Genomic DNA, 14,044 nt, shown 5'->3' with positions numbered 1-14,044 from the left:
GTCCCACATGGAGCTGTGGGCGGATATGGATAGACAGGGCAATTACACTGGATTTTTCATACACACACACGCACACACACATATACTTACATGCACTTCGAATAGCACTGTGATTCCAAGCACCTTGGGAGGTGGCCGTGACCCACACACACACACACACACACACACACACACACACACACACATACACACTTGCCCCTTGTCTCAGCTGTGGGCCTTCCTGGTCATCTATTGTGGTAATCAATGGCGCCATTAACAGCGGTAATTAACATATGTTATCCATGAACATCTGATACCCAAAAATTAACCAGTCTGTCTCTGTCTCTCTGCCTGTTTCTGCTTTAATCATTTAAGAATTTAAGACTTCGGCATCAAAACCCACCTCTTCAGCAGCTCAACGCCTCCTCAGGAATATACAGTTTAATCTGCAAACTCATAAATCCTGATTCTACTTCCCTGGGTCATAGGAAGAAAATCTGAGATTGAGTGGTGTGCCACTTAAAAATTGCAGCTAAAGATAGTACTGTAGCTGGAAGGACCCTTCTCGGTACGTTAACAGTGGGTGGTTTAGAAGCTCCTCTGAACCCCTGCTGTTATTCTGTAAAGATCCGAACAACCTGCAGCCCGATAATGGCTCCGCTGAATTGCAGCATGATTATACCTCTTTCTGTGAGATGTTTGTCTCTTTTCCCCCCTTCTGCATTTTTGTCTGCATTGCCCCTCTTTGTCTAATTCTCTCTTCATGCTTTTATTCTTATCATTTTCTCCTTTTCTCTGTTGCTTCGGCCTCTTTTTTTTATTGTCTGTATCCGCGCCCCTCTTCCTCCTTATCGACAGGTCTAGAGTTCATTACCCTCAAACTTCACCGGATCTTTTCTATTTGTATTTCCCACCATTGTGCTAAATGCAGATGCTGAAGGAGTTCAAATGCTTTGACTTTGTTATAGAGCCACAAAAATTCATGGTGTGGAGGCCAGTATGGATGGATGTTCATTTTTTGTTTTTTTTACACATATTTGCCTGTTTTATATGATGCCTGAAATTTTAATACATTGACTGTATATAAATATAGACCACACGTATCCAGTTCCTCCCACTATCCAGAAATTAAGCCAACATATCCCAGATATGAACGCTGCCATCTTCAACATATGGAGCTGAGTAGTAGCATTTGGGGGAGGATCGAGGTTCCATCGATAGACTTGTGAGTCCATCACAGCTGTCAATCATGATGTCTCGCTCTATTTTTATAGCATCAAATCACTAATTAATGCCAAACTAATCAGCAACATGACCACTTGAACATACATCAGCATAATGTGTGAACTACTTAGATTCCAGAAACCATCTTTGAGAAGAATGTATTTGACTTCTACTTTGATCTTTTTAGTTTGATCTATGTCCCGTCTACTAACATGCAGGTGGCTGTATTTATGACCTATACTGCAGCCAGCCACTGGACGTCGATCGAGATACTTTGGCTTCACATTGGTGGAGCTGTTATGTCGTCCATCTTTAAGAGGTCTATGTTTTAACCCCATCCCATACGATCTTACCCTCAGTAGGTATTTTGTGTCTAACTTCATCCGAATGATTGTAGTCACTTCCTCTTCCCCCAAGAAGGTCTGCAAATTCTGTGAGGCTTTCAGTTTTCATACAGCTAGTTTTCATGGTCGCGTGTCCCTTTTAATGTAGCCAAACAAGTGCAACATGATAAAATGCTTTCAAGAAAGTCAGAAACTATGCGATGATGCCGTTACTTGAACAACTATTATATGATGTGGCCACACAACAAGTAGCATGGACAAGTTCAATTCAATCAAACACTTGCCGGAATCCCAGTGGTAGCAGATAAAAAAAAATCATGTCAAAATCATGTAATGCTCGTATACAACAGTTGTTGAAGGCACTGACAAATGATGTTGATATGCGGCCACCATGTTAATGTCCTCAATTCTGAAGATTTTCTTCTATTTAGAAAATGATATGTTCCTTGCGAGATGACCTTGCAATTGTGTGTGTGTGTGTGTGTGTGTGTGTGTGTGTGTGTGTGTGTGTGTGTGTGTGTGTGTGTGTGTGTGTGTGTGTGTGTGTGTGTGTGTGTGTGTGTGTGTGTGTGTGTGTGTGTGTGTGTGTAATAGCTGCATCAGTGCCCGCTGTAACTAATGCATGCTGCTACACACTCTGTTAAACCCCTCACCTGGTACAGCCTCCGTCCTCCCTCCTTCAGTGTCTTCTGTAACCTTCTATTGTCTGTCTCTGTAAATGTTATATCGTCTGCTAATGCATGCTCCCACACACACCACTGACACACACACACACAATCACACACCCATAATGCATGCTATGGCATTATTATAACTTAATGCTAATCTTACAGCATCGCATTATTAGCTGTTAATGTATTCTGGGACACTATTAGCTGCTAACACTAATGCTAGGGCACCATTAATGCTTAATGCTAATGCAGTAACAGTGAGAGTCCTGAGCCAGCCCGCCCATCCAGGATTATGTGGAGCTTTATAATCCCTTGTTAGCTCGCAGCGGAGGCATACATCACACCTCCGAGCTGATCTGAGCGCTGTGTGACAGTTAGACACCTCGCCTTGTCCTCATCTACCCCCATAATCTACTCCCTCTCAGATAGTAGCTTTATCAGCTACTTTAGTGATGAAGCGTACACACCACTGTTGTTGTCAGGACCATCTCCCTTCACTCGAAAGCAAACTGCAGAATTATCGTGCCATAACTCTAAAGTGTAAATGTTTGTCTTGGCCATGTTTCTGCTTGCCAGAGGGGTCAAAAGCTTTTATAGGCGTAATATCCACTTGATGTTATGTTTTGTGGCATTCAGAGTTTCTCTAGTATTTTAAAAAATCTGGAAAATGGAAGTGTGACTCAGGGGATGGACGGTTATTTCCTCAGTTCACACTCAATTCTCTCCTCTGTTGTTGTCAAAGTCTCTTCTACTAAATCCACAGTTGGAGCAGGTTCACCATTACACAGGTCAAGGCCACTTTGTCCAATGGAACGAGCCGTTTTCCACTTTCTCAAGCAGCATAAGCCTAATAGCAGCATGGACGACAATGAGTTCCCACCAGGTTTTCCTGCATGGAGATAAAATGTCCAATGAGACTCTGGCATTGTTGGGAAGCGTTTTACTGCAGGAAAGAATAGTGAAAGAGTTGATGTTGTGACTACTTACTACTGGGACTTCATGAAACTCAAGCATAGGGAAACGATCATATCACAACATGGATACCAGCTAAGAAAATGTATCTTATGATCCTCTACATCCAGAGGTGGTCGGCTAGCTGTGCTACTGTTCAGTTTCCACACTATCTCACACAAGCTATTTAGTCATTATGCTTTGGATTAAAACCACGATACAGACATTGGCACTGTTTAGCTCTCTCCTCTCTTTTTAGACATGAACTCTTGGGTACATCCATTTTGCAGAGCTTTCCTTTCCCGTATGAAGAACGTAGCAGGAGATCCAGGTTCAGATGCATTCACAGCAGGAAAATTAACATTCTGGTGAGGGGTGGCCTCCGGGTAGAGCATACAAGAGGCAGGACATGACAGTGTTTTCACTCCCAAGTTTCTCATACATGTTTGACTATAGGGGGCTGGCAGGAAACATTTCCGAAAATGTGTGGAGCAAGTCGCCATGTCTGCAAGCAGCTTGTTCTCTGAACCTGGCTCAGCATTTGTGATGTTGCACGAACGCATGGTGCAGACATCTGGAATTGATTTAAGCACACATTATAGTACATGGCCCTGTAATATGATTTAAGTGTGGAAATCCTACATTGAAAGGTTGGTGTGATAAACTTCCAGGGTTGTTAAATCCTTTAACTGCACACACTTTTATTTCTGATAAGGCCTCAAACTCATTTATCTTTTACTCAGACTGACTCCTCTGATAATATCACAGCCGCTTACATTTTTGTATCGCAGCACTATGTTTTTGTCTGAACACCCATGTGGGACGGTCTGTTTGGTTGGTTGTGTTATTTGCCATGTTACTTCAGCCTCTAGCAAAACGCTTGTTTTATAAAGTTAAAGTAGACAGTAGTTTCAATTTGACCAATTCTGGCAAAATTCAACAACCCGGAAGGTTTCATCTGTAGAAAAATGATAACAGGTTTTGTCATACATTTCTCTCTGTATGATGCAGCAAAGATGTAATATAGAGATCCATCCATTAATCCATCTATCTATCATCCATCTATCCATCTATCCATCTATCCATCTATCCATCTATCCATCTATCCATCAAACCATCCATCCACTCATCCATCCATCCACCCACCTATCCATCCATCTATTCATCCATCCATCCATCCACCATCCACCCATCCATCCATTTTCTGTTCTCACTTATCCTGCTCAGGGTCGAGGGGGTCTGGAGTCTATCCCACCATGTGCTGAGCAAGATGCAGGCTGAACCAAACTATTACAGTTTATCACATGGACATATGTCCGTCTGGCAGCTGGAGATTTAGACAAAGTAGAGATGTCTCAGTCCAGTCAAACCAATATGAAGATAAATATTTGCTTGTCTGGACTCCCCCTCGTTTCCTTGCCCTCTGTCTGGTCAAAAACAATCTTTTTTTCCAATCTTACTGTATTGTGAGTCCTATATTAAAGTTGCTGTCTAACTCTTAAGACTGACAGGCACACAGATAATGTGCTGTATCTCGATAGCCAGACATTCAGGTAGGCAACATACGTACTTAGTAATGCCCTTTTTCTCTTCTGGTTATCACACCACGATAAGAAAACAGTGGTTGGAAAGCTGAGAGGGTTGATACGAGGGGAGGAAGAACAGGCGAGGAGGGAAAGGAGGGGTAAAGACGGGCGGTGGAGGGGAGAGAAAAGAGGTGAAAGAGGGGAGATAGGGATGAGAGGAAGAGCAGGAGGTAAAAAGGGGGGAGAGGGGGGACAGGAGAGGAGTGGGGGAGATAATGTACTGTAGGCTGATTAATGTCAAAGGCGCGGAGTCCTGAATACTTATGAAGCAGATGTCAGTGGAGCTTTACCCTGCAAGGTTACACAGAGGGAGGGGTGAGATGGGAAGGGGAAGGCGGGGGGGTCAGAATCGCAGGCGGCAAAAGGGGATGAGGAAATGAAGGTGAGAATGAAACGGAGGAAAAAAATTGAATGAGAAAGAAAAGAGAAACAAACAAAGCAATTGTGAGGGATTGTGACAAGCAGCGAGGTGATGGAGGCCATGTCCACAATTTGAAAACGCCCCTCAAAAGTTTTCCATCCACACAAGCAGTTTTAGATGTTTTTCCCTCAGGAAAAGTTTGTCGTCTACAATGAAACTTCTAAAAAACAGCAGATAAACACTCTTCTTTGTTTGGGTGTGTACGGGCGTGCACGTCATCTGAAGGCAAGCAGCTCCCTGCACTTTCTGAAGCTTTGTTTGTTGCTTATAGAGCAAACATGCGGAGCAGACTGCGCCTGAGAGACATTTTGGATGTTTGGCAGGACTGTGAATCACATGAGAAATCAGTCACCTCAGATTAAATGACACTCATACATCAGCATATTTGAAAAACCCTGTTTCTCTGTCCATGTAAAAAAAAGGCAAAAAGCTAAATCAGCTTTCTCAGAATTATTCAATTTGAGGAACAGTTTTGAAAAGATTTGTGCTCCAAGGACGGCACGATTATTCATGGAGGACGCGAGGCAGTGAAAGCAAGTGATCCAGACAGTAAAGATGTGTATTTACCAGGCTATAGACTGTATGTGTGTGTTTGGGTGAACTGGCGCAAAACAAGAAACCTGTGGCTTGAATCTGCAAAGCCTGTATGCATGGCCTGAAAAAGCCCCCACATCTGACTGAGCACCACAAGGTGAACATTCATCTTAAGCGAGTGAATTTAACAGCAAAAGGGCAAAACACAGTGCAGCTGTGGTGCATAATGTATTCTGCATTTTTAAAAACTGTCACACACAAACAAACAGAGGCTGAGCTCCAGTCCTGTTCCCACCGATGTGCCCCCTGTGGGACCAGACCCCTCCCATCTATACCTGTCACTACTTGTAGACAACAATAGGCCGTACACCCTCTTTGTTATTGATGACAGAGCAGTGACCTTTCACCTCTGACCTCCAGGAGCAACCTTGACCTCGGGTTTCACCTCTCGGGACAATTGTAATGATACTGGGATACATCTAATGACCCCTGGGCAGGGGAAAGGTCACTGATGAAAGGTCAAGAGCAGATGTCCTCCAGCCACGGTGACCTCAGGAAGGGGCTGGATCCACTGATTAACTGACGGGACAGTCAATCGAGAGGAAGAGAAGAAGCAGAGGGACGAGAACGCTGAGGATCTGTTACAGGTTTGATTAAAGCTCAGCCACGCTGTACCTTTTCTGTCTGAAACAGACTTTGGTGTCTCTAACATTAGAGCATACAGTGCAGTGCCTGTTCTAAACCTTTCTGTTTGGAATGGGCTGTTTTTTAGCCCTGTGGTGATGCTGTTTTCAGCTTTGTTGCTGAAGGTGTATGAACCTGCAGTAATTGAGCCGCGGCAAGTAAAGAGCAGCTGCAGGACTAAATCCACAGAATCATGAAGCCACCGCTGCTGCTCAAAGAGCTGTTCACCTGTTTATTTAAAGATTGGTTTAAGTCTGAGTGTGCACTGTGCAGAACCTAGAACTGGAGAATTGGTCGTCATTGCCATTGTTGTGAACGCACCCGACGTCGTGAAGACTGTTTGAAGACTCTAAACTGGCCGTAGGTGTGAATGTTAGTGTGAATGTTTGTTTGTCTCTGTATGTTGGTACACCTCTCACCCAAAGTCAGCTGGGATTGGCTCCAGTGCCCCCCCAACAACATGTTTTGTTAGTCCTACACTGGTATGAAATCACAGAGAGATTTTGTTTTATGGCTGAACCCTAGTCACCACTAAACGTCCTATATATACTAGTAATAAAGACTCTTTCTTTTCCTCTTTATTCTTTGAGGTTTTATTTCAATTACTTGTTTATCACATTGTTCCATCTATTACTGTGCATACTGTTTGTTTTGTCTTTGTTCTTAAAACATCATGATACTTACATATCTAGGACAACAAGATGTAATTCAGCCTGTCGGGTGTTTTTGAGGAGGGATTTAGGGATAGATGCTGCAGGACGGGGATAAAAGTATTCAGACAAAAATAAACTGCCGTGAGATGTTTGCCAGCTCTGTGCTTTGGACCTGTGAGCAGGGCAGCTTTCAGGTGCAGTGACAAAAAAAGACGAATGAAAGGGCTTATCCATCACTCTCCTGTAAGCCGCGGTACGTTCGGTGAGGCAACTTTGCTGCCACAGGTGTGACATGGCGGAGGCGCCTCCTTGGGTCGAATGCGTAGGTAAAACGTGGCTCTGCTGACATTGTTATTCCTCTCTCATCTCCTTCTTCCTCCTTTTCTCTTTCATATCTCTCCTCTACTGTCCTCTCCTCCTCTCCTCTAATCTCTCTCTCTATTAGTAGTCTATTTACAGCGTATTCAGTCTGGAGTCTGCCAACACTTACCGCTCTCCAGAGCTTTATCAAGCCACTGATAAACTCCACACACACACACACACACACATTTACATACAGACACAAAAGCGTGCACACGATTTTATGGAGAGATGGTGTGTGTGTCTGCCGGTGTGTCTGAAGGCATGCATTTATAGCACGTTCATAACTGTGTATGTCTATGCATAGAGCCTGAGTGTCTGTGTGTTGTGCTTATACACTGTATGTAAAGGTGCATATATGTGTATTTGTTTACATCCATTTTGCGTGTGTCCGTGCACATGTGTATATGTTATCAGCAGTGTCCCAGTGTGCTCGCCGAGGGCCAGTCTATTTAGTCTTCATAACAAAGCCTTTTACTGAGGCTCCAATCAGGATTAAACCCTTATCAGCACACACAGACCACAGGACACAGCCAGCCTCTGTGTGTGTGTGTGTGAGCGTGTGAGCGTGTGTGTGTAAGAGAGAGAGAGAGAGAGAGAGAGAGAGAGAGAGAGAGAGAGAGAGAGAGAGAGAGAGAGAGAGAGAGAGAGAGAGAGAGAGTAGGGTGGAGGGTGAAGGGGATTATTTGTACATGTATGTATTGTGCGTTTGTGTATATGTATAGCGTGTGTGCATGTTTGCTTATGTAGTTCCATGTGTGTATACAGGTATGTTTGTTTTTCAGGGGTGAATCTGTGCTTGACTGAAACCTGTGTACATGTCTCAGTTGCACGTGTTGCTCTGAATATGAAACTTTGAAACCAGATTGAAATCTTGTAGCTGCCCCTTTTTGGCAAATTATCATCCGTGTGTGTGTGTGTGTGTGTGTGTGTGTGTGTGTGTGTGTGTGTGTGTGTGTGTGTGTGTGTGTGTGTGTGTGTGTGTGTGTGCGTGTGTTCGTGAGATCAAGATAGCTCAAAGGAGAATGAAAGAAAGACTATATGAATAAAACAGCAAAAAACTCAGAATTATGTGTAATACAGTACACACACAGTATATTTCATGTTGATGAAGAAAAGCTCAGCTCAAACAAAACTTTGTGTCCCGCGTACCGAGACAATAAAGTTCCGTGCGGCTGTGCCCCTGGTTGCCCTCTGCTGCGGATCCAGAAGACGGATCTTGGCAATGCAGTCATCTTTGTTCTTTTCTGGGTCAAAGCTCAAAGATTTGATCTGAGCTTCTAGGATCCTTTTAGAGATACAATATACTGTAGGCCTTTATTATTATGATAACACCGCATCTAATTATGCAGATTTGCCTCATTAATATGCATGAGCTACGCCGCCGCCAGGGAGGGGCCTGCAACAGACACAACAATGAGCCGGCAAAATTAGAGTAAACTGAATCTATGAATAAAAAATCAGAGGCCGCAGAGGATTATTTACAGCCGTCTGTCTGCTTACTGTGCCTACTGTACAAAGAAGGTGCCCACTGTTAAAAATCACTGAAAAGTGTTCATTCTCTTTTACTCTATTGATAAATTTTACTCCTTTAATTCTTATTGAATGAATTCATAGATAAATATAAGTCACACTAAACATCCCTATGTCTCTTTTGTCTCTTTGTGGATTTAATTTAAAAAATAGAAGCTGCATTAGCTAAAGATTTTCATACATGTGTGGTAGTGTGACGCTGTGTGGAAAAAAGATTCCACAGAGGACAATTTATTATTATATCTACATAGAATCTGCTGTTTACCAAAAGTGCTTTAACCTCAGATTAATTCAAAGAGAATACATTAAAACATAAAAGAATCCCTGAAGAAGACAATCTCTCAATTTAAAAAATACACCCAAGGGTTTTACTTAGGATAAAAAAATGTTTTGAGTGAATTTGCTTGATTGAATAAGCACTTAAAATTCAGACACAAGTTGATCTTTCCTTGTGCTCTGTGTCTTCAAACATAGATGTATATAATTATGTATTGTTTTAAGTCTCGGTTATAATTATTTGAAGTTGAATAACTCACAGGTTAAATGTCATATAAATACATAATGAAAGCAAGGTAAAGATATTGAAATTTCACAATTAAAAGTTAAAACCCATGAATGGAGGAAAACATTTTGTTCAGGAGAGTCTTGATTATTTTTCTGTATGTAAATACATCTGTACAATAAAGGCCAGCAGCCGCCAATGTAAAACGATGATGACGATTAAAGGTGACACTTTCTGTCTGCTTATACTGGGCCCAATGTACAGTAAAGCTACATCAAAACACAAGGAGAATTGGCTGGGCCATCACGCTGCATTCAGATATATGAACAGGATTAGGCTGAAGTGAATCCATGAATAAATAAGGGAGTCCTCGGAGGATCATTAACACCTGTCTGCCTGCTCCTACCCACCGCTGTATGCTAATCTGCTGTACATTTATGACCCGCTGGTAGCTTTTAAATGGAGAATAATGAAACTCAGGTGTATTGTGAAGACGCACAGACGGGATCAAAAGTCTGAGGAATATTTCCAGTCACACTCATGTCGTGAGATAATGGCCAAAAAATCCTTATCACATTAAAGATTGATGAAGTGAATCTATGAATAAATATGTCTGTGGAGAATAATGCTCATGTCCTCCTCCATTGCTACTGTACTGTAAAGACCTTGTATATACACAGCTTGTGTTTCCAGTGAGTGCTGAACTAAAAGTTGTGTTTATTTGGGGGGGAAGGCAGAGGGAGAGAGGAGGAAGAGGAGAGAAGGATTGATGGGAGTGAACAGGAGAGGGAGATGAAGAGAAAGATGGAGAGGGAAATGAGAGGAGAGTAAGAGAGGAAAGGAAAGGAAAGAGGAGAAGCGCAGAAGAGGAGAGGAAAGGAGAGGAAGAGGGAAAGGAAGATTGAGAGAAGAGTCAAAGAAGAAGGAGAGAGGAGACATGGCAAGGAGATGAAGGAGAAGGGAAGAGGGTGAGAAGTGGAGAAGAGAGGAAGAGGAGAGGGAGAGAAAAGGACAGGACAGGAAGGTAAAGAAGGAGAGGAGATGAGAGGGACAGTGAGGTAGAGGAGAGGAAAGGAAAGTAGAGAGGAAGAGGTAAAGTAAGAATGAGAGGAGAGGCGAGGAAGAGGGAAAGGGGATTGAGGGGAGAGGAAGGACAGGAGAGACATGGGGGGAGAGGAAGATGAAGAGAGAGGAGAGGAAAGGGAAGAGGGTGAGATGTGGAGATGAGAGGGAGACAAAAGGAGAGGACAGGAAGACAAAGAGAAAGCAGGAGAAGATGGGGAAAGTGAGGTAGAGGAGAGGAGAGGAAGATGAAGATTAAACTTTTATCATTTCGGTGGAGAAACGCTGGGACATTGTGGCACCCACAGTAACAAACGTGAGCACGTATAAACAAAAGAAAAGGACGTGGAAAATAAACAGAACTATTCCTAGGGGGCGTATTTAAATCACATTAAAATCACAGTCACGAGCAACAATTTCAGCAGGAGACGTGTCAGAGAAAAGTGTGAATGTAAAGTATGAAAGACTCGGTTAACGATGCGGCAAACAAACAACATGTGTCACATTATATTAATTGTTGTGGGAGCTGTGGTTGTGAGGTGTGCGTGTGCGAGTCAAAGAGGTGGTGCTCCCCAACTCCCAGCCTGATTATTGGTTGAAAATCCCCCCGTAATGAGTCACATAAAACCAAACAAAGCTGTCCACGTCGCATTTTGTTAAAATACATCACATTTGACTATTTTCTAGGGAGTTCAAGATCTTGAATGAATCGCATTTCAAAAGGAAAATGATCCTCCGCTCTCCTCTGAAGCGCTTCGAGAGGTCTGACACTCAAAGACAGAAAGAAGGCCAAACTGTTCAAGTGAGGAGAAACCATCAACTTATTGGCTCAGCGTATATGTGTGCTTGTTTGTTCTAATGAGCATCTGTCAGTACAGAGCTGATAACCATGGTAACACCCGGGGTGGTTCTCTGCCCGCGCTCACGGCAGCTCCGAGGCTTCGACAGCGAGGTCAACATCTGGGCTGAAAGAACAAGCCTCACATCCTGCAACACTTTTATCGCTGCTGTCGTTAAAAATGTCGTAACGCAGCTGCAACCCACAAACCCTCTGCAGCAACTGTGGCTCTTAGAAGGGAAACTTCTAATAAAGTTTTCGGGAAGGGTTATGGGTTGTGTTCACTGCTAATGGGAAGTGTACGAGTGTGTTGTTGCATCACACAAAAGTTGCACAAAGAGGGTTTAGCTTTACAAATCATAGGAGTTTGGATCCAGCGCATTTCACCTTACACCCAGTGGCCTAACTGTGTGTCACTTAAAGTCAGTGTTAAAATATTTTCTGCATCTTTATATGCAGTCTATGGTTGTGCCATCTTTTCTCCAATGGTGTGATGTCATCCAGCTGAAGAATTGTTCAGCTGTTTATCACTTACTTACTCCTGATATTCACATAATGCAACAGGATGGAAATACACATAAATTTGGATTCTTTGTTGATTTTCTAGAAAGTTCAGTTCAATTTGCTGTCGATTTGGAGGAAAACCTGATTATTTTAGTGAGTGAAACAAATGAAATGTTTTGTCACATAATGTTTAATGAGTCTTTCATTACAAATGTTGAGCAAGTTCACAGATACATTAATTCAGAACATTTCAGAATCAGAATCAGAATCAGAATTATTTTTATTGCCAAGTATATTTACACATACAGGAAATTGCCTTGGTGTGGTTGGTGCCTTTGGACATAACAACAAATCGGACATAAAACAACAATATATACAGAAAAAACAATAGGCACGTGCGGTGCTAAGGTGCAGTGATTGGTTCCGGATAGTGCCAACAATATATAAGTTATAAGTTATGTGCGGGGGCAGAGTCAGTGTGATGCAGGGGCTTGTTTGTGAGCCCCACTGCCATGGGGAAAAACTGTTCAGGTGGCGCGAGGTTTTGGTCTTGATGGCCGGAACCTTTTTCCAGATGGGAGTCTCTGGAATAGGTGGTGGCCGGGATGGGAAGGATCAGCAATGATCTTGCCTGCTCTCTTCCTGGTCCTGGAGTGGAACAGGTGTAGGAGAGCCGGCATTTCTTACATTACTGACATCTACAATTGTCATGCTCTCTCTCTCTCTTTGTGTGTGTGTGTGTGTGTGTGTGTGTGTGTGTGTGTGTGTGTGTGTGTGTTGTGTGTGTGTGTGTGTGTGTGTGTGTGTGTGTGTGTGTGTGTGTGTGTGTGTGTGTGTGTGTGTGTGTGTGTGTGTGTGTTTCAGGTGGGGGAGGGTAATGTGCAGTGGTTCATGTGTGTGAATGTGGTAATTTGGGTTTCTATTGGTCCATTAAAATGAACAACACAGGATGTCTGTCAGTTTGAAACATAGCAGGGGACACAATGTGTTATCCTGAGGCCGCATATAGGTGTGTGGGTGTGTGTGATTTGTGTGTGTGTGCGTGCGTGTGTGCATGCGCAGAAGCGTGACTCTGCCAGAGGCAAAGGAAGGTCACCTCACGTGCACGGCTCAGTGGAACAGCGCCTGGCGACTGTGCACGAGAAGCCAAGCACCAGCAGTCTCCCAAGGACAACAAAGTGCTTATCCAGGAGAAAAAAGAAGAAGGCTGTAGAGCTCTCTGATCACACACACACACACACACACACACAGACACGCACACACACACTCACACACACATACACACACCTCAGTATTCAGTATATAGGCTCACATGCACAAACATAAAGAGGAAAACAAGCCTCTTAGCGTGTGCATTCACCTTGTTTGAATGCCTCAAAATACCTTCATCATTGTGTCTCTACAGCTCACACATGTACAGTAATGTGTCATCGTCTCACTGTATAGAGACCTAATCCGTGTGCGCTGTGTGTTTCTGCTGTGACGTCAACAACACAATGGCTTTGCACAGTTAATACATTTCTAATGATTTTGACGGAGATCCATTACAAAATCACATTCAGACATTTAGACATGTCACAGCAGGGTTCCAGTAATCTGCTTCACTTTCAGGATCCTGGTATTGTGCGTACTGGCTCAGTGTCACACTCACGTCTTACTGGGACACTGGAACTGAACTGAGCCCATTTTAAAGTTATCAGTTATATCTGTGCTTTTCATATCATGACATCTCAAAAATATTAGCTGTGAAAAAGTTTGACTCAAGATTGACATTTCTCCATTTCTCTACTCTTCCAACTTTTTTTTTTTACCGTTTCTTTTATTTTCTAATCTGTATTTACAGTTTAACAGTTTACACTTGACAGAAATACAGACAGAAACAAATGTAGATCCCATTTTCTTCTATTGACACTTGCACATATCTTGATAAATAAATAATACAAACAAGAATGGAAGAATACATAAGTGTATAAATTCATTAGATAAATTGGAAAAACAAACTGATGTGCAACACAGTAATAACTGCTGTAAAACCAAACATGCACCATCAACATCAGTGTTTGAGCAGCAGACTTCAATAACTTCATAAAGCTTTGAACTACAGACAGGTTCATCACCTTTTTGGGGGAAAAAATATATATAATCCGATTGATTGGTTAGCACTGTCCCACTTTACTGCAAGGAGGTTCCTGTTTTGA

This window comes from Hippoglossus stenolepis, chromosome 8, assembly GCF_022539355.2.
Source record: "Hippoglossus stenolepis isolate QCI-W04-F060 chromosome 8, HSTE1.2, whole genome shotgun sequence".
In the NCBI taxonomy this organism is placed as follows: domain Eukaryota; kingdom Metazoa; phylum Chordata; class Actinopteri; order Pleuronectiformes; family Pleuronectidae; genus Hippoglossus; species Hippoglossus stenolepis.
Note: the sequence above shows the minus strand (reverse complement) of the source record.